The sequence below is a fragment of the Stegodyphus dumicola genome, chromosome 8 (genome assembly GCF_044657685.1).
Source record: "Stegodyphus dumicola isolate Sdum_Otavi_A_Nest chromosome 8, ASM4465768v1".
In the NCBI taxonomy this organism is placed as follows: Eukaryota; Metazoa; Arthropoda; class Arachnida; order Araneae; family Eresidae; genus Stegodyphus; species Stegodyphus dumicola.
In genome coordinates, this window is record NC_140775.1 from 144,436,010 (window position 1) to 144,457,926 (window position 21,917).

Consider the following 21,917-nt stretch of genomic DNA (forward strand, 5'->3'; position numbering starts at 1 on the left):
TATTTTTTGAAAAAAAGTGAGAAAAGTTTCTGAAGGGTCCCTTCTGTTCTGACGATTAGATTTTGACCGCAATCAAATTGTATTTATTCGTTTAAGTTTCATATAAAAAATATCCATTAAAATTAATATTAGATCTTTCTTCATAAAAACTGTAATTAGTCTTACTTAGCCGATGTCATATCTTGATAATCTATAGAGCTCCAAAAACAGATCTTGTTTAGTTCTTTCTTTTTTTGTTTTAATAATTTTAGTGAAAGACGTAAATGCGTTATATCATCCTTCTAACATTTTCCTGTATTCAGACAATCGCAGAGAACATTAATAATGTTACAACTGGTAATCTATAGAAATGTGTGTGGCATAGACTTTTCTTAGTTCCATTGATGTATTTGTTTTTCCATTTAATAACGCTTCACAGGTACAGAACCTGATAATATTGATGAAACATTAAGTAAAAATTGATCTAACGTTATATCAAAATATAATTGAATGAAATTAACTGAAAAACATTAAAACTGAACATTGAAACTTAAAAATAAATTCATATTAACAATATTAAACATTCATTTTTTTTGAACAATTCAGTATTACAAAGTTACGGTAAAAAGATTAAATTAAGATTTGAAAAGGAAAATTCGTAATTAGTTTTACAAGAGACTATAAAAATTCATTTCGCTTTCCCCCCTTTTTTTAAATTTTCCATCAAGCATCCCTGGTACTCTAAGGTTACACCTGATATATAAAAATGATAAAGCACATTAATATTTTGTAAATAACTTTAATGTAATATATTTAACGATTTTCCTCTGTACAAACAGAACTTTATTGAATCTTCTGCTACTTCTTTAAAAAAAAAAAATTTAAACTTTATTACGATGACTTTCCTAACCCAACTGAATTGACCAACAGTGTATGAATAAAAATTCTGAACTTGAAAGCTTATCAGGAAATCGGTTAAAAATTGATGAAAAATTCCAATCACATTGAAACACCATAAAGGATGGAAACAACAAATTTTTTTTCCACACCAAATTCAAATATTCATACAATTGTCAATGCAAAAACAAATGATACAATAAAAAGCCTTATAAGATAAATCATATAGTACATATTAAAAATTATACTTTAAGCATCTATATTGTTACACCCTGTCTCAACAAGTCACTTATGGAGAAGCAGTTGAAACGGAGCAGATTCCGTTGTTGTTACTAATGAGGGGGAAAAGGGGATAGCAAAAAACGAATTGGCACGATTTTGACCGCAAGATGAAAAGGGAAGGTAGGTGGGTAAGTTATTCGAGTATGGCAAAGCACAGAAGGGCCACCTGCCTAAGGAAAAGGGACGCCTTCGTGGAGGACTTTCTAATGGAAGCTAGCTCGCTCCCATTTACGTTACACATAGGAAAAGCACGAAAACCAGCCCATCCGTCTGACCTCAAATCTGGAATCACTCGGCAACTAAAGGGGCGCGGATGAAACGGGATATCACCATAATTAAAGTACGGAAAGTTTTTTAATTAATTAACGATAATCCCTAACGACTGGTATATTTTATTTGACACTTTTATTCCGAAATACACAGCGTAATTTTAAGATTGTTTTCCATTTGCATTTATCTACTTTTGTTTAGCAAAACAATATAATTTAGTTTTAATAAACGGATGAGAAAAGAGAAATCAGGTGTCCATCGATCATTTTAAATGTAGATTTTAATTTTCTTTCTCTTTTCTTTTCCGTATATATTAATTACAAATTCCTCCGATAATTAAAAAGATTTTCTCAGGTATGAACTGTGGCAACAGCTAATGCACGATACATCGCCAAATGTGGCCGCGCGGCCATTGAAAGAAAATCTAGCGGTACGGAACAAACGCTCACCTGCCGATCGGGGTGCTGCACCGCACTTGTCGCCTTGAGGGCCCCGGTCAAAGGTTATGCGGGGAGCTGTTTTGGAGGAGGTGAGCTCGTAACGGATAAACCAAAGTATGCTATTGTCCCTTAAAGAACCTGTTATGAGGCTTATGGACCTCGACTCTCGTGTATTAGTTACATGGGACGTCAGTTTGACAACTGATTTTTTTACAACAGCATATTTTGGGGGAGATAAAAAAGAGATCTGAATTATTGTTACCGACGTAGTAACAATAATTTACTCACTTTGTTTTGTTTTACTTTTTTCCCAGTCTATAAAAACCTGAATTTTTTAAAAAATTTTATTATTATTATTATTATTATTTATAGACAGGTACCAATGCAAGTACATGGCATAAACAGCGAAAAAATTTTACTGGCTCCTTCCTTAGTTGTGTTTCCATGTCTTAGGAACTGCTAATAGAATCCTATACTTTGTGCGTATAGTCTAATACGTTGTGTTGTGTAACTGAAGGCATATGCGAAAGAACGCCTTCTAACAGAACACTAGTTGTCCGAAATGCTTGTTCTTTCTAATCTAAGTAGAATTGAGCTTTTTTAAAACTTTTTTGGTCTTTAATTTAAACAATAAAAAAAGGTAATACAGGACAGTTTGTGTTTTTTTTTTTTTTTTTAAGAATCTGTTAAACAAATTTAGATGATTGAATTAAGAAGGGCTACTGGACATTTGCTGAAAAATGCATTTTTATATTGATTCATGTATTGCATAATGTATGTGTTTGTTATGGTCCAATACTGTATTCTATAATCTCTTAGTGAATCCCTGCCGAATTTTATTAATATAATTTTTGTCTCCAATCTTTGCTACCCCCGTTTCCTTCCCCGAAAATTGTTTTGCAGGTGCCCATGGTCGCTTAACGTTATGATGAGTTGCGATAACGTTTATTTAAAAAAGTTTTTTTTTTAACGTGATAAAAATTATGTCAAAAACTTTAAATTAACCTCCGACCCCCCCGCGTTATTTTTTATATGTAATTCGGTATTTACGAGGATAAGATACCTCCCGCCGAATAAAGTGTAATATCTTAATATTTGGCAACATTTTCGTAATCCTATATTTTTAAAATTCTTTAGGTGACTGTGGTCCCAGTTAATACTGTAGAGACATTAGGATTTTTTGGAAGCCAGGGAGATGAAAAATATGCAACGGCCTTCGCCGGGAATCGAACCACGGACCTCTGGAATACCGGCCCAGCGTGCTACCGTTACACCACGAAGGCACGCTAGGGAAGTGGGAGAAATACCTTATAATACGAGTACCGAAGCAAATCTGTACTTAAATGCTATCAGTTCAGTCTAGTCAATGGCAATATATTGGAATTTTTAACATTTTTGGTCCAATTAATGAGCTGCTCGATTTACCCGAAGAGAGTTCACCCTCCCTTCCATTAAGAATGTCAAAAACAACATAGTGCTTTACAAAGCTATCAATTATTTATTCTGACTAATTCGGCATCATCCGCAGTATGCGAATGTGCTAAACACGGTGGGGTGATCGGTTAATGAACATAATTTTCTGTTACAAGACGCTATCCGAATTGTTCGCTAATCGATCATCGATTTACCATAAATCTTTTTTGTGACATCGATTAATTCGTTCTGGAGACCTTAAAAATTAAAATTAAAAAAAAGGTTGTTTAATTTCTTAGTAAATTTATTTAAAAAATAATGCATACATATAGTCTTGCATATTAATCAGTCCTTTTCACTTTTTTGTTTATGGGGCGTTAAACAGCATACCCAATGTCGATTGCTTTTTTCTCCTTTTCAGGATTTTCCGGAAGTGATTATTAGCATTGTCGTTGTAAAAGATCCCCAACCCTATTGACATCAGCTTGATTTGGATTTCATTCTAAGACAATTGCTCTGACATCCTCCTACTTCTTCAAAAGATCTTTAATGGCAGACGTCGGCATTGGTCCTCTTGAAATCACCTCATATGCGGTCAGGTCGTAAATTTAGAACCCCTTTTTTCACGGGGGGGCTGAAAAGAAGGGGATAATCTTGCTCATGGTCTTGAGAAAATGTGGGGGTCGTTTAAACATCTAACTTCTCTACATTCAGTTTTATACAGAGGAAAATACAAATTGAATTCTTCGAATGAATGCAATTTTGTACAATGAAAATGTATTACTTAACGATAAACTGTAAGATAAATAACATCTTTTTTTTAAAGCCATAGGTGTAGAAAGACAGATATTTGTTACACGAATGAATTTGTAGTAAATATTGAGTTTTTCATTTCGAATGCTATGTTCCATGTATGCGAAGTAGCTGAGTATGTGAGATAATAGTCATACCCGAATGGCTTTCAACCTTTTCACGGCTAAGGACTGTTTCTCAATTACATTGTGGTCGCTGCTTTTTGGTTAATTTTCTAATGACATATAAACATTAATTGTTTTTATTTTGGACTTATGAATAAAATAACGCAAACTAGACTGCAGAAATTCTTAATAATGAAGTTAAATAATACTGAAAAATACAATATTGATGCACTTTTGTGTTTTATATGTAGTAGTATCAACTACTACTATAATCCTTAAATGGAATCCTTAAATTATATATATCTATGTATAGGTATATATAAATGGAACCAAATATAGAACAAGGTATAAAATATCTTTAATATACAATGTTCATTACCATACGTATATTTACGTAATATCAATATAAATAGTTAGTTAGGTTTCGTACATATATAATTTATTTTTATATTTTGTATTTTTTGTATTAGGTTCAGTATTGTATACGTATCTGAAGTTTAATTTGTTCTCTTTTTGGGTTACGACTTTAAGTGAAAAAGAATTGTTAGGGCCTTCATAGGGATTACATTATATACAATCAGTTAGGATCCGACCTTTTCTTTCTTTTAATCATTATATATATTGAAATACTACTTAACGAGTATACATAAAATATAGCAGTATTTAAGCTACTTATTTATATATCTATTGTTTGGTCTGGTTTGTTTGATTATAGCAAAGCATTCGACGGTTATTTGCCTAAGGGTAAGGGTGCCTCGTGGAGAACTTTCTAAGCAAAACTGACTCTTATGCAAGTTACACGTGGGGAAAACCTCGAAAACGCTAATACAGCCATCCCCGTCGATTCGGATTCGAACCCCGGATCGACCTGCCAGAGTTCAATGACTTTACAGCTCAGCCGCTAGTGAGCCACACACACATCCACACATATATATTAAATAGTATTTATCGTTTATAAAATATAATTGAGTGCAATTTAATCATAAAGAGTTAGAAAATATTCTATGGAATTACTTCACTTCGTAGACTTTTTGTTAAGCTTCACCATATTTCTTAAAGAGAATCTCAATGCTAGTTCCATTTCCAAGCTGTTTATGTATCTTATTTTTCATGCTTTGAATTATATTTAGAAAATTATTTCACTTGGTTATAGCTGAAAATGCAGTTTTTTATTGAAGAATTTAAGGGTAAGAAGAGAATTATGCCCTTTTCTAATTATTCTTGAAGCATTTAAATTAAAAAAAAAAAAAAAAAACGAATATTAATACGGATCACTGAACTAAAGTGCTCGATACAGGACAGATTAATTAGCTACTAAATTTTGATTTTCGTTGAGTAAAAATTAATTCATCTGCATTCTATAAGGAAGTAAATATTCAAAAAATGTTTTTTTTTCCTATTTTCGCAGTCATAATATTTTTCTTAAATATTCAGCTAATTCATATTCAAATTCATATAGCCCACCAGCGGCCGAGCGGTAAAATCGCTGAACACTGGTAGTTTGGTCCGAGGTTCGAATCCCGCGAACGGGCTGGCTGCATGGGCGTTTTCGTGGTTTTCCCCATGTGTAACGTGTATACGAGCCAGTTTCCCTTAGAAAGTCCTCCACGAAGGCATCCCTCCCCTTAGGCAGATAGCCGTAGTGTGCTTTGCCGTATTCTCAATACACACACAAATACACACATATTCAAATATTCCAATCCATTACAATAAGTAATAAATCGATACAGTAAGTAAATAATTAAAATCAATTAAATGGAATTTTAATTGATTTTAATTGCCATTTTCCCTCTGATAAACCCCTCTTTAGAGTTCAACAGCAGTCGATCAGCTTTTGTTGGGGGTTCATTTTTCTTTATGGTATGCTTACGTTATATAGTATTATGCATTGCTCATTGCAGCTTTTAATATCTTTTGGAAAACAATCAATATGAGAATCCAGAAAATGATTCTTAGCGACGCTAAAACTATTATTACTAGGCACTCTCAGGCCACAGTGTTTAAAAAAATTCCCATTGTTTAAAGGTAGATTCTATGCTCATATTTTAGTCTAAAATTAAAAGCTGCGAGGGTTTGCTCTTAGAAAGCCTCAATTAGAAGTATTTATAGGAAATGTTAATCAATACTTATAATCTTACGGATTAAACACTTATTCCCTATTTGATCACGTGTATGGCAAACAGATATTCGTCATTCATAAAGAAAAGAAAGGTGAATCAAAATGAGTTATATTCTTGTTTTTCCAACTGAAAAAACATCTTAAGATACTATCGGATTTAATCTTTAAATTATTCCAGTAATAATCAGAACAATGGGGGCCATTATTCTTAACTATAATTTACTAATGCAAATCCTATTTTGGTTTCAAATAGCTTTCATTAATTACGTTAATGATATACTGATACTGAATGAGACCTAAAAACACTTTTTTAAAAATATATATATCTCCCCTTATGATCCCTGACACAGCCGTTTACTTTTCCCTTCCGTAATTAACGTCAGTCTCCTGCGCTTGACCGCATTTGCCAAGCCACCGTCCTCTTTCGTCTTCCTCTTATTCAGAAGGACACATTTCGCTGTGTTTCTTGGTGTTCTTTATTCAAGATTTCTTGGAGTTCTTCTGTCTTCAGTTCATCTTCATGTTCCATTATGAGCTCTGCTATGTCATCCTCGTTCACCTCCAATTCCAGATCTCAAGCACTTGTCAAAATTTCATCCGTAATTTCAGGGGTGTCTCCCTGATCACCTGAATGAAATTGAAACTGGTGGTCTATTTTGTCTATAAATATTCTATTGGAATTTTTTTTTCTAATATAGAACTTTGAAGTTTAATAGGCAAGCAACATAATTCAAGAGATTTTGGTCTGTTGTTTGTAAACGATTTTTGGTCTGTTGGATTTCCAACACTCGAAAGCCGAGAAGTGTTTGTTAGAATTCGTTTTAGTTCGTTATCCGAATATGTGTTCGTTGTCCGAACACAAAATCTTTCGGGAAAGTGTTCGTTGTCCGATTTGTTCACTGTCCGAACTGTTAGTTAACCGATCACCCACTGTAGTTCCTTTGAGAAAAATAATATAAAGATGAAAAATCGAAGATTTCTGGGGGGGGGGAGAATCGAAATAAGGCTTTTGCGCAAAAGATCTTAGACAGATCTTTTGGCAGCGACGCTGACTGTAGTACTATTCTCTCATCCAGCTGTGCTATTAGTTATCCGGCCTTAGCCGTTCTACGAGCCGAAGTCAATCGCGCACTTAGTAATTAGGCTGTTTGCACTGTAGCCTCAAGCATCTAATTAATATAAAGTTGCATATCTGATAACTAATATCCCACAAGCTGCGGAAATGTAAATTGTAAGCGCAAGTTGTGCATTTTTTAGTTTAAAGTCTTAAATAAAAAGATTGTTTAAACCTACGTAGGACTCAACTGTTATTTATTTGGTAACTCGCCTGGCTGTTTTAGTGAGGATTAAAAAATCAAGTTAACTACAGAGTGAGACCTTAAGAAATGCTTCACGTTTTATGTAAGGACTAGTAAGTCCTTGATTCCCTAACAAATTGAATAATGCTTTAATGACCAGCCAACGTACCTGTGTCCTGTCAGACGTTCAAGCCTTGTTGTCCCCAATGATCTGTCTCGAATGATTTTTTTTTTTTTTTTTTGATGTGATAATATTGGTGTTAATTATTTGAGCGCACGAAGAGACCTAAACTTTTTTTTAAAAAATTCATTGTTATTCATTTTAACTCGTCGACCCCTGGGATAGAACTAGAATTTTTCTACTGCTCAATGATCTCTCTCAGATTGTTTTTGAACTCTCATTTTCGAAAACATTACTTGAAAACGTAAACGTTGATCAACTCAGTACGTCCACGCCTCACACATTTTTTTTTTTTTTTTCTCTTCGCCTTTCTGAGTCATATTAACCAAGATGCTGATGTCGCTGCTAATGCTGGGAAATTAAAATAGCAATAAATAATAACTAAAGTAAGCAATTCTTACCTTACCACCCATTCACCTCATAATGTCTTAAAACAAACATCAAAGCAATTCGCAGAATGTAAATCATAAAATTATATCCTAATAATAAGACTTATAACATCCTATTGATTGTATTATTGGAATACTAAAATTCACATTTTTAAATATATAAAAAGAACATCGTACTTATTTTTCAAAATAAAAGTTTTGACACTTAGGACTCCATTTTAAATTGCTTTACATATCCTTGGCATCCACAGCTTCAAAACAGGCAGTAGTTAAATTAAACATTTTAATACTGAATTGTGTTTTCGTGTGTGCTAACAGTTCCCATAAATTTTTGTCAATAAACATGCCAGAAGAGCAAAAGCATTAGCCAAAAGTGTGGAACCATTTTTACAACTACAAGCTGTAACAGTTTTAACAGGTGAAGATACCCAGAGCAAGTCCGGACACTTTCATGAATTTGAATCTCAAATCTGAATAATATAGCGAATATAAAAAAATATGGCAACAGTTACACCTGTAAACATGAGTATTGGATCAGTTGACTTCGCCCAATTGAATGCACGTTTTTTTTTTTTTTTTTTTTTTTTTTTTTTTTTTCTCTAATGTACCTGTTAAGAGATTTTAACGATGTATACTGACTGTGCTGTGGCCATTTTTATATCAATATCTGACATTTAGTAAAAGAAATATTATTTTGTTGTTTTCTTTTTTAGGTATTATTGTAATGCTAGATGAATGCGCTTGAAAGCATCCTAAAGCATCTTTTGAAGTCATGTTAAAGTTTCTCATAACTGAAAGCTTTTTTTAAAACTAATTTTTGATTAATAAATCAACAAAAGTTTCGCTATCTAATCCTAAATATTATGTTTTTTAAGAGCTTAAGAGTCTAAATAAAACTGTCGTTTTTGTCTTTTGAAAATTAGTCTTCTGTTTCGATAAAGCCTACTAATTGGTTATGTTTCTGATAGTAATAATTAACTATTCTTAATGTAATGATATAATTAACTATTATTTCTCATTATTATTAATTCTGATAATATTGGCTCGAAATCTTCGTAGTTTAAGAACAGAGAATAAAGAAAAGTAAGACTTTTCTGTGTTACCTGCCAGCTGAAGGAATCTGACGGTATGTTGGTTCAAAGATTTTAGTAACGAAGCAAAATGAAAATCACCATATTTTCGCACCACATCAAAAATCATAGACTTGTAGAATTCGAATTTGTATGCATCGAAAATAAAGGTTAAAAAAAAAAAAAAAGGAACAAAGTCATAAAAGAAAAAGTTTCATTGTGTCAAAAGGTGACACAAACCGCATACGATTGGTTTGCGAAATCCAGTTTTTATGAGCGAAGATATAGTTTGGCCCGTTTAGATTTACGAGTACTTTATCGTATAATTTATGAGAAACGTTGAAGTGTAAATCCTTGCTTTCATTACACGGAGAAATTCCTGAAACCTCTCAGGAAAATCAAATAATATCATGGTTTGAATGCTTAAAATAAGCTTTTAGAGTCATTAGGTTATTTCGAAGCAGAAGATGTGAGAAATGAGCAATGCCCTCGCCGGGACTCGCACCACGGACCTCTCGAATACGCGTCGATTGTGCTGACCACTACACCACGAAGGCATGCTAAGAAGGCGAGAGAAATACCTTATAAGCTGAGATACTGAGAACATATGCAGTTTTCAGTTTCAGAAGACACATTTTAAGTTCAAGCTTGAAGGTACCGTATATTCTAGAGTATAACACACACTTTCAATACAAAAAATTAGATCGAAATTTACATGTACGTGTTATACGCCGGGAATGAAAATGATAGATTTAAAAATAAGGAATGAGCATAAAAAGAATTAGATTTCTATATGTACATGTATACTGTTTATTTGAAAGAAATGACATGCCTTATGAACTTCAGCATTTTCATTATCGGATAACATGAAAGTTCGTCATCTTCGTCTTTCGTTATATCTTCAGACACATCATCGAATTCTATTTCATTTTCACCATCATCGTTACTCTGATCCATAAATAAATAACCATCATCATTCGTTCCATCTTTCAGTAACACCAAACACACTTGCTGCAGCATGATTTCCATTCTCTTTAGCAAAATTGATGGCTTTGCATTTCAAATCAGCACTGTGTTTGTTTCTTTTCGTAGGAGCCATATTTACTACTAAGAGGAACACTAGAGCAACTGTATTTCAACTAAAGCAAATGCTATTTACTTCGATTTTCACTTTAAAATCTCGGTTTCAAATGACTACATAAAGAGAAAACATCTAACTCCTAATTCTACGAATTCATTAAGGTTAGAAGTGCATTCTTACTCCAAATTGTATCACTCTTTCCTCGAAACTATACAATAGCATTTTGGACCTTTACATTGAATACAACCCCCCCCTTTGCAGGAATATTTACTCCCTCTATCATTTAACTCACACAAATATTGTGCCCCTTATCGCTTGTCAATTCGGCATACCGTTGCACATGTGTATTATAAGTTTCTTCTCGAAGAACTGGGTGCACTTATACAACGAATATACCTAAAAATTAAAAAAATATAGCTTGATATTATAAATATTCGTTATACACCAGTGCCCGGTATATGCTAGAAAAACGGTAATTAAAAATTAAAATCGAAACCATTTTATTTTATTTATTTATGGCTTATATTGAAATAACTGTATAATTGAATGTAAATTATCCCAAAGTTTTCTTTTAGTTTCCATTATTAATTCTTATGAAATTACTTCTGTTAGTATACTTCATTGGATAGTATCAAAAATGCGTTAATAAGTTTTTTTTTTTTTTTTTTTATTCAGTGCATTAACATAAAAAGTAGTTGTTCATGGCTTCTTTGAAAGCCGATAGCTTAAACCGGAAATGATAGAAGAATACGAAGCACGCATGATTATGTTTGTTTTAATGCATTTCGTCGAGCTGAAAAATTTGCTAATTTAAAGATGAAAAAACGATAATAATATTAATGTCTATTTAACGATTAATTACTTAAAAACATATTGGCAAGTTACATCAGAACTTGTATAAATTAAACATTATTAATTGCATTTAAAATTAAAAGTGAGCATAAGGGAAACGGGCAGAATTATAAAATAATATCTAAAGAATATTTGTTTTTGCGACATTTGTAAATAAATGTTAAACTTATAGAAAGATTAAACTCAGGTTCGAAAGATTCATCATCCTAATTTGTGACATGGATATCCTTGTAGATTACGGTAAGGTACCCTTCAAAGTCTATCTATTTGTAAGGGTAACTAACGATAGCGGTTCAACAAACATAAATTCTAAAATACAAGATTAAAATTGTCTCAGGATATGCAGTTTGACCCAAACTGTAGTGTTGTAAGAGGCAGGTATGTAGAGTGTATCAATTTTAGAATAAAGTAATCTTTTATGATGAACTTTAAAGCAATCGCATAAGTAGTGACTGCTAATATTTTGATTGATATTGTATTTTGGGGCAAAAGAGACCTTGCGATACAGTGATTCGGTTTTTTTTTTAATTGTTGTTTTTACTTATATGTATTAATGCTTACGTATTAATTTGTTTTGCCCTAGATGGTTAGTAGTTAGAGGATGCTGATTGCCTTATCGTTAGGCTTATGTTCCAATAGCGGGTAATATATTCAAAAAGTCCGCGGAAAATATGCTTACAGCTATTGAAATTTAAAAGAATATTACTTGATCATCTTCGAAGTAACTTCCATCGGAACATACGCTATTACTACAGCGCTCTTGCCTTTACTGAAAACATTGATAAATTGATATATGTCGTAGACTATAGTCTGTTACTTTAAAATAAGCACGCCAAGGGTTTTTGTTATTCTCCCCATTTACGATCATAACACGTGTCGTCATCACCGCATACCACTTATTTTCTCCCTTTCTTTGAGACTTGTTTCAAGTCAGTTTTCATGTTTACTCTATAATGTTCGTCAGTACTTTGTCTATGTTATATATAGAGGAACCTAATTAACTAAGTAGCGACTCTGAGTTCGAGTCATTAATGACAGGGTCTAGAGAAGGGTTAAAATACCCTTATGATTCCTTCTCGGCTTACAGGTAAGCCTCTATTCGGGCTTTTAACTCAAGATAAGAAAATAAGAAACTAATCTAATACTAAACTAAACAGACTTATCCGAAGCTAGACACAAGTACGTAACGTAGTTGGCCTTTAATTTAACTTAGCCGGCGATTAGCAACAGGCACGTACAATACGGCCGAGCGCAGTAGATTTAAGAACGAAGTAGCCAGACGGCAAATACTCGCCACTAAGGGTTCTTTCTAAATTAAGAATAAACTTCCTTTCTCGAAGTAAGTTAAACCTTCCTTAAAAACTCCTTCTAATTCATTTGTATAAAACGCGATACTAAAAATTCATTCTGGTAGTGAAAAGTGTATGAGGAACGAGAATATGTGTAAACTTGAAATAACTGTTAGAAACTTAAAGTAACCTCTACAGCTCTTTTCGGAAATGAAGTGGGAATGAAGAAATTTAGGTGACTCAATCTGTCGCTACTATGGTTATGAGAAAAACGGAGTAGGAAAATGATACTGAAGGGCTTATTCTAAGCAACAGACTAGCCGTTGGATAGATTGCATTATATGAAAACATGGACCTCGTATCTTAGTAACAGAAAAAAAATGGAGTCAGAAAGGGAGGTGTCCGACAAATAAGGTGGTTCTGACATCAGAAGGAGTAATAGGAAAAAGGATTCCATTACTTAAAAGTTTTCGATCAAAACTGAGGGAGAGGAAGTTTAAACGAATAGACCGTACATGATTTGTCTTAATCAGCCAGGCCACGTTATTAATGTAACTAACAACTAATCCTTAACGTAATATATTCTGTGCTTGGTGTATTTTTAGACTTTGTTTCACGATGTCTTTTGGTTCACAGGCCAACTCGCAAATTGTCTTAGAATTTCACTATTTTCCTCGATTTCTGTATTTATTGTTTTTTATCGGAGAGAATAGTTGTTAGCAGAAGTCTGACTGTATAAAACGAAGCAAAAGTTCAAAATGGGCATTTAAATTTTAAAAAAAAAAACCTTTTCGGGACACACCTCGTTAGCTTCTTGACACAGCATTTGGGAACCAGTGCTTTACGATTTTTACAGTTTTTCATAATCACAGGTTATCCCAGAAGTCAAGCATTCTAGGGATTTTTACAGAATCTATCCAAAATGACTCATTCCGTTCTTATCTGCAGAGATCCAACCGACAGTGCCGCTTTAGTAGTACATCTTTGATGACGGTCACATCAGTCAGTTTAAACACGGCGGTCCTTTTATCCATATGTTGCAGATCAGGAATTTTCTTGTCATAAAACAAGACATTTTAGTGTCTACAAGTGGACACATTGTAGTGGTCTACAAGTGGACACTTGAAAATTGTGATTAATCCTTATGATGCTGAATTTACAAGATCTTCTGCGCATACTTCTAAACAGAATTTTTAGACTTCCATTTTGAAAATGCATCTGTATGTTAATTGTGTAATAAGTGAGTAATGAATGGAGGAATAGAAGGGGATAGGGGCAGGGAGAGCTCGTAAGGTTGGTATCGAGAAACATAATTTTACTTATTTTGTAATCACTTTAATTACACATAAACAGAACGCTCGACTGGGCGAAAAACTACACCCGTTTAGAGATGCAATCTGGACTTCGCACCTGGAGCATTGTTCCATGAAATTAACACCCTCGTTTTCTCTTCCATTCAGGACCACCTGTCGGTCCTGAGGAATTGTTTGCAAACGAATTAATTTCATTTGCGCGATAAACTGGAATAGCGCCGCGTCCGGGAAGACGCCCTGCTGTCATGTTATGCTATGTGTTTGACTCCCATCAGGGCGTTGTAATTGAGCGTGAGACCGGATGCTACCTCCGGGTCGCAACAACTCCGCATTGTGCAACTCCTCGTGCGTTTTCAGTATTTCGCTTTCAGCGTTCTACATTACGTAAGTTTTAGCTTTATAGCGAAAGATCTTTATTCGATATATTCATAAAAGCTTTTAAAATTTTTTGTAACAGTAGTAGTTAAAAATCAAAGCAGTGAACACTTCTTGTGGGCTTCGATTTCTGGGGGGAAATGCTGCAAGGAGAATAAATGTGTTCTGGGACATGTTTTTTAGTTGCGGCATTTATATTTCTGGAGCGTGGCTAGCCGTAGAAACACGTTGATTGTATTTTGGAATATCTGTGATTTTTTTAAACTAGTTTACTAAACATTGCCCTATAAAATAATGAGATCTACATTTTGAAGCTATCGGGCAAGAATTCAGTGTGAACGTATTAGGAAGCGAAAATGGATGCGGACGATTTAAATGGCTTCTTTTCTTTCCTAGATATATTTCTGACACAAAAAGAATTTATGTTAAATGAAGTCCAAAATTTCATGGTACGTTGACTCTATTCACAGTTGATTATTCATTTTGACAGCCGTTTCCAAAATAGGCTGATGAACACAAACGGATCGAAGTCTTTTTTGGCGACAAACCTACAATAGGATTCACAGCTGTACAGCATGGAAAACTTTCTTGAATTTTAACCAAAGTTCACTTTTAAATATAGTTTTTTTTAATAAAAGAGAAGGAAATAAGCTAGTTTTTCTACATGAAAGATAAACATATTAAAGTAGAATTCTATGTGCGATCGTCCTTCAGATCCACAGAGTTGTGTTCAAAATCTATGCCAGTTTAAGATTTTTTTTTTCCTAACTTAAATTGTTCTCGCTGACTAGTTTAATATAAAAACTATTGAATTGTGTGCTGGTGAAAATAAAACCGCAGTCTTTTAAATTAACATTTTGAATTAATAACTTTAAAAAAACAGAATAAAAATTTTTAAATCTGAAAGATTTCAGATTTTAAATTACGTCCAAAGGGACGTTTTTTTTAACATTTTGTCTGTTACCTTTATTAAATATCACGTTCTTCGTACTTAAACCATCAAATTCAGTTCAAAAGCAATATCGCAAAATAACTTTAAATTGAGCACATCTGTAGAATTTCGATACACAGTCTCACTCAAGCGCTGGAGATAAAAATGTTTTTTCTGTACAACGTTGCCAATGCTCGCTTTGAAATCTTTGAGTTTGTTAATCAAAAAAATCGTTATTTTACAAAATATAAAATCTATAATAAAACAAATTCCAAATTTGGGCTTCCAGATGCCCATATTCGCAGCAGGATTACGTCATTCAAAATTAGATGGCTGTAGGTACCGTTGCGAGAAACATACATACATTTATACAGATTCTTCATTATTTAATTTCTTCAAATATAATACAGGCCGATAATATTTGGTAGCAACAGTTTGACAAGTGAAACGGGCATTCAGAGTGATTCGACGCAAAATCGCAAGACGAAAACAATAGTCTCTCAGAGATAAAGCCCCTTTGGACTAATAATACCTTATCTCGCTTAAAGTTTAAAAAATGTTAAGCTATATTTTAACACATTTTTCAGTAGCGAAACAGGGAGCAGTCAAAAGTGGGGAACTGTAAAAGTATGCGTACAAGTACCTGATCTGTAAACTTTCTTGGGCGTGGAACGTCCTACTAAATTTATGTGGAAGAGACTGACTTGAATCAACATATTTATTGATTTTCATATTTAAAATAACTGTAAATCAATTCACATTAAAAAAGTCTTTAACGAAAGCAGAGCTGTGTGAAAAAATATCGGAATTTTATATTGGATATCGTGCACTGAATTACTTTGAAAACAATTCTAAGGCTATTAATAGAACGAAATACCTTAATGGTAATCTTCTGTTATTCGATTAATTAGTTTTTTGTAGCATTTATAAATCGTAATTTTTTTCTGCATGTTTTCAATAAATGAAATTGAAAAATCTGTTGCTTTTTGAAAGGATATTCTTAGCAATTATTTAACTTTTTCCTTCTAAGAATTTTTTTTTTTTATTTAGGAGGGGGGCTACGGAAAGCATAAAGGAAATGAAGTTGCATTAATCTGTTCATTACTACATAAATGGTGAATTTTCTAATTTCCATAAGAGTCAGATTGACATTTTCTGATTTCCTTTGGAACATTTTTTGCGAAGGTATCATGCTCTTGAGTTAACAAATTTGCCGACAAATTTGTAAAGCCAAGATGTCTGCATGTAAAAAAGAAACTTTTCGTGTATAAATTTGTTTCAAATTCATGAATTCGAATTTCGATTTCGAACACCTGCGCATTCATTTTCCATCACAACCTGTCAACAGCTGTTTCCCTTATCCTCCCCCCCCAATCAGATCTAGTGGATATAAAGAATGCTGTTCATTGAATAAAACAATTTTTTTATTTGATAAATTAAGTTTTATGAATAGTGTTTGAGTAAATAGGAAAGCTATCTGTTGTATGATTAGATTATGATCTATTTAGTCCGCAACAAACACCCCCTTCTTCTAATTGTTAAATAATTTTAAAGGAAAAAAAGTTAATTATTTCCATTTCGCTGATTTAATATCATTGCAAAATAAAAAGTATTTCTGCTTGAATTATATATTTGTTGCAAGCAATCCTGTGAAATAAAGGCATAGATACATCTTGAACAATTCTTTCTTTTCTTTATTGAATAAGTGGAGAAAACTTTCTCCTGTGGTGACGATAAAATAGTATCACACCAAAGTTTTCCCTTTCACCATTTAGCATTGCTGTTTTTAACAGCTTGATATCATTGCAAATTAAAATTAGACATGTGATTTTATGTTCCATATATTGAATTTTCCGGGAATTAATTCTTAAATCGGTATGTTAATTATAACTATTTAGCTTTAAAAGTTTTACTTTTTTTGCTAGGAATTTTAATACTAATTTTTCCAAGAACTTAACCTATAATCTGAAGTTTTCAGATTGTAGTTTCTTTATTACAGTTATTACTTTTAATTTACTGGATTTGTTTCGAATGAAGATGAAAAAACGAGCGATGAATATTAATAACACTGTACATTACAATTAAAGAAAAAAAGAAAGAAAAAAAAAACAGAGAGAGAGAAAGAAAAGAAAAACTCATAAAAATATTCAATTAAAAGTATATATTAATCCTTATAAATAATAAGTATCCAGTTTCAGAAATTTTCCGTTGGAAGTAGTTCTTTATAATAGAATGCGAAAACATATTTGTATAATTTGAAGAATAAACTTAAAATGATTTTATAGACTGGCTACACTTTTCGTTTAAACAGCATTCTCAGATAATCGAAGTTCGTTATATTGTATTAGTGTTACTTCTATCTAAGAATGATATATATGGGATTTGCAGGTCATGAGATATTTATGCTGCGTATTAGAGAGTCGCGATCAAAGTACTAGCATAGGTAAAATATAAGCGTGCAACTTTGTATTAACTATTGAATACATTTTTGCAATGAGAACGACATAATAGCGTTTCATAATAATAAACATTTGCGTTGTTATTAAAATAGTTGTTAAAGGAGTAATATATTAATAGTTATTAAAGGAGAATATAACGATATAATATATATAATCAATCAGTTATCTTTTATTTCCTTGTTCCATTTACACGAAAAGCACTAAAGCAGGCTAAAAAATTAACTACGTAATTTGCAGTATGTATGATCATAAATATTGCAATATGAATATAAAAACTACAAATCTATTCAACATATATAAAATACACTTAGTAAGACGCAGATAAAATAAGCATAAAACAACAGACCTAAGCTATGTAAAGGGCAGTAAATATATTACGCCATACAAAAGGTTTCATTATATCATCTTATATTCAGTGCCTGCAATAAATCTCATAAAAGGGCTCATAAGTTGTCTGAGTTCTTTAATACAAGAGTCAGTTTGAAAAATAATATTTAAAATTATATTTGACAATGGCCTGTGAGAGAATATTCTTCTCTTTTCTTCCAAATTCGGACAGTCATATATAGATTTCCTACCGCGTATACAAACATCTGGCATGGGTAGGTTATTCAAAGACGAATGGCGATCATGATATGAGAAACAATTTTCCTATAACTGAATTAAGGAATGATAAAGAGTGAATAAAGGAAGGATTCTCATACTTTCTGCCATCAAAATTACCCAATATATCATTAATTAAAAACTTTGGAGAGAATACCTAAATATCGCTAAAGACAGCAGCTCACGTTAAGCAGCCAAATGCAAAACATGTATATAAGATAGCTTTTATATAAAAAAAACATTAATTTAGTAGCAACGAATACAAAGCTAATCATAAATATGCTCGTCTCCGATTGCACTGATAAAACAAGTTTCAGTTTAACGATAGAGCATTTGTTTGAACAACTCCAGCATTGATCCATCTGTATCTTAAAAGTAAGAAAATTTTCTGAACTTGGATTGAACAACAATCGTTGAGTATCGTCATATCTAAACTTTAAACCATGAGAGGAAATCTGCACTCTTTAGTTTAAAAAAGTCTAATATGGACACAACACTGACTTGCTTTTGCAGCCTGTTAAATTATGCACATTTTTTGCTACACTTCATTGACGCTTATTTCTTTGAATTTCATTAGATATATTTCTCATTCAGTCAGTTCAGTTCTCACTCGCTACAGAGCAATAATACAAAAAACTCAAAACATTGTAAAATTGTAAAATATAGGAAAACGTGAAAAACCAAATGCAGTTTAAAACAGTTAAAATTACGCAGTTTTTACGCAAAAACAAGGAATTCGGCAACGGACAAAAAAACAAAATTTTCAGAGCGAAAAATTAAAAGTCGACTTATGGCGCCGCTGTGTAAAAAGACACTGAAATTAGTGCACCAGCTGACTTAATTCGCTATATATTAAGAGTTTCAAATGTAATGTCAAGCAGCCGCCACGTTAAGTCTAGCGAAACTTACGCTTTTAATTTGTTCATAATTTTACAGCTATTGCATGAAGATTAACTTGTGGTATGAGTAGTTAACAAGTCCAGCTAGCAATTGAAAGAGCCGGGTTCGAATCCTGGTGAGAACACACTTGATTTTCCTGTTCTAAAAATATTTGATGATTTCAAGAGTGGTGCCTGAACTAAAATGTAGTTGATGATAATTCTTCACCGCTTAAATTTGTTCGACTGGGTTTCATGCGTTTTCCGCCATTAAAAATTGAGGAAGAATATAAGGAATTATCACATTCTCCCATTCATTTCCTTGTGGTGTAATGATTAATACGTCTAGCTAGTAGCTGGAAGATCCAGGGTTCAAATTCTGGCGAGAATACAGTTGATATTTCACGTTTCCTGCTCCAAAATTTCAATAGTCTTTGCAGACTGATGTTGGCCGTATAGAAAACGTACTCTGTTCCGAGAAGTTTTTTATTTATAGGAGAGGGAATAACACAGGTTTATTCATAATTCCGTGAAACTTTTTAAAAACTCGTAACAAATAAACTACGTAACCGAGAATAAATGGTATTACACTAAAATGCAGGAAAAATACATCTTTTTTTTTTTTTTTTTTTTTTACATACTCCACAAATTTTCTGTGTCCACCTGTTTGCTGATACCGCAGACGTCTGTGGTATAATCCGTTTCGTTTTGAACGGTGCCTGCATATCACGATCGACCACAGACGGTTGCAAAGATTCTGGATTAGCTGGAAGTAGAGGGAAGAAAACATTAAGTATTTTTGACAAACGCCCAAAAAAGCACATGGAATTAAATATGAAGACTAAATCAGCAAAAATAGACCCACTGAGTACTTGTAAAACGCATGAAAAAGCTTAATGAGTTTTCCTTTATTTCAAGATAATAAAATTTGGCATCGTTTGCGTAATTTATTTATTTTTAACTCTTATAATGTATTAAGGAAATATGAATAACCCCGTATTTTAATTAAATGAAAGATTCCATGTGGATCTTGCATCCCATAATGACTTCAGCGATCAACGAATTTTCTGAAGATAGATCTTGCTTCATAACTGATAATTTAGAGCTGCCCCAAGTTCTTAACCCAGACGATCCCGATGTTATTAACTTCACTGGAAATGCGCGAGTTGTACGATTTGCTTCCATTTGCGAGGCCTCTAAGATCGTTCCCAACAAAAGCTATTACGAAATTCGATGCTTTTATTAAAGGTGAACGACATGCTAACCTGAAGAACTGGTTTTTATACCGAGCTTTCTTCAAAAGCGATCGTCTGATTTGCTGAGTGGTTTTGCGCTGATACGTATTTATAATTAAAAAAATACTGAAATAAAAGCCCAGCTTGAGAATAAAAAAAGGCTTGTAAACATAGTTTTAAGGAGGGAAAGTCAACCGGTGACTTTGCTTTTCTTTCTTTTCCCCTTTTTTTATTGTACTGTAATTGTTTCAGAACAGAGATCTTTGAGGGGCAATTATGTATTATCCTTTATAGATTCTCTTCGTTTTTATTTTTTTATAAGTAATTTTATCAAATGGGTTTCAAATGATAGTTTTGGTTACAGTGAATAATTTTTTTGAGCGGAACGTTAACATTTGAAGGTATTCTCGTCTGTGGAAGGGTCTTTTGAAATAATAGAAATCTATGTTTTATTTTTTAACTTAGCTAATTAGTTGCACTTTGTTGTAGGAACTATAGTTCATTTAATGCATTGATATAAGTATCTTATCTTAAGAAATAATCGTTACTTTTTTTAGGCATTCTTTCAGTTTTATTTTTTTATCGATTATAAATTTATCTAGTATTTCATTCTATATTTCTCAAACTTGTGTAATTATTTTAATTGGGTATTTGAATATTGGAGCAACTATATGCAGTATCAATTAAAAATATTTGCAATACTTTTATGATATGCGTCACATCATAAAAATGTTAATCAGGCATATACTCAATAAAAATTAGTAGTAGTAAAATGATTTATAAAGACAATATATGTATTTATAAATCATAAATAATGAAGAAATATTTGAAGGTTTATTATTTATAAATGATAAAGTGAAACGTGTATGAAGAGCATTATAAAAATTATAAAGTAAGTAAAAGAAAAGCGTATAAGACTAGAATATCAGCAAAAATTTAAAATGGTGAGGCTTTGTAAAGAAATCAAAATAAAAGCGTAAAAAATAAGTTGAATAACAAAGAATTGCATATCCTAATTTTCAGATTTGTGTGTAAAAATGCGTGTGAGAGAAAAGTTTGATTTCGTTTATTTTTTTATCAAATGGCGAGTATTTGCCTTTTTCCTAAGGTTATGGTGGCCATTTTATTGTGGAGGCACCTAACAGAGGGCTACCTTTACCTCCGTTGAGGGGACAGACGAAGTGCATCCATGCCTTCTCCGAGCTTCGAACCTGGGGCCTCTGGTATCGCTATCGAATCCCCCTAACCACTATACCGTCTGAGCGGCTCATTTTTTTCATTTCATTTGTTTGTTTATGGCAAAGCACTCGAGAACTATCTGCCTAAGGGAAGGGATACCTTTATGGAGGAGTTTGTAAAGGAAACTGACTCGTATGCACGTTACACATGGGGAAAACCACAAAAACGCCCATGCGGGCAGCCCCGTTCACGGGATTCGAAACTGGGACCGAACTACCAATTTTCAGCGACTTTACCGTTCGGCCGCTGGTGAGCCGTATGAGGAGAAAGAGACAAATAGAGAGAATGAAAAGGGGAAAAGAAACCAAATGGTTTTGAACTGAGTTACATAACATATTGCGTTAGAAGCATCTTTTATTTATTCCAACAATGCTGCAAATTTTTATAAAATTATCAATTGTATAAAT

The 21,917-nt window shown here is 32.8% G+C and overlaps 1 protein-coding gene and 1 long non-coding RNA gene across 5 annotated transcripts in view; one reads left to right on the forward strand and one right to left on the reverse strand.

Moving 5' to 3' along the window:
* Positions 1-21,917, reverse strand: part of LOC118190105 (uncharacterized) — a 120,463-nt gene that overhangs the window by 68,627 nt on the left and 29,919 nt on the right. Inside the window, exon 2 of the long non-coding RNA XR_004758361.2 lies at positions 19,678-19,802. This is a non-coding gene — a long non-coding RNA (uncharacterized LOC118190105). The remainder of the gene's footprint in view (positions 1-19,677; positions 19,803-21,917) is intronic.
* LOC118187631 (tight junction protein ZO-3-like) overlaps positions 1-21,917 on the forward strand; it is a 369,809-nt gene that overhangs the window by 34,542 nt on the left and 313,350 nt on the right. The window lies entirely within an intron of this gene.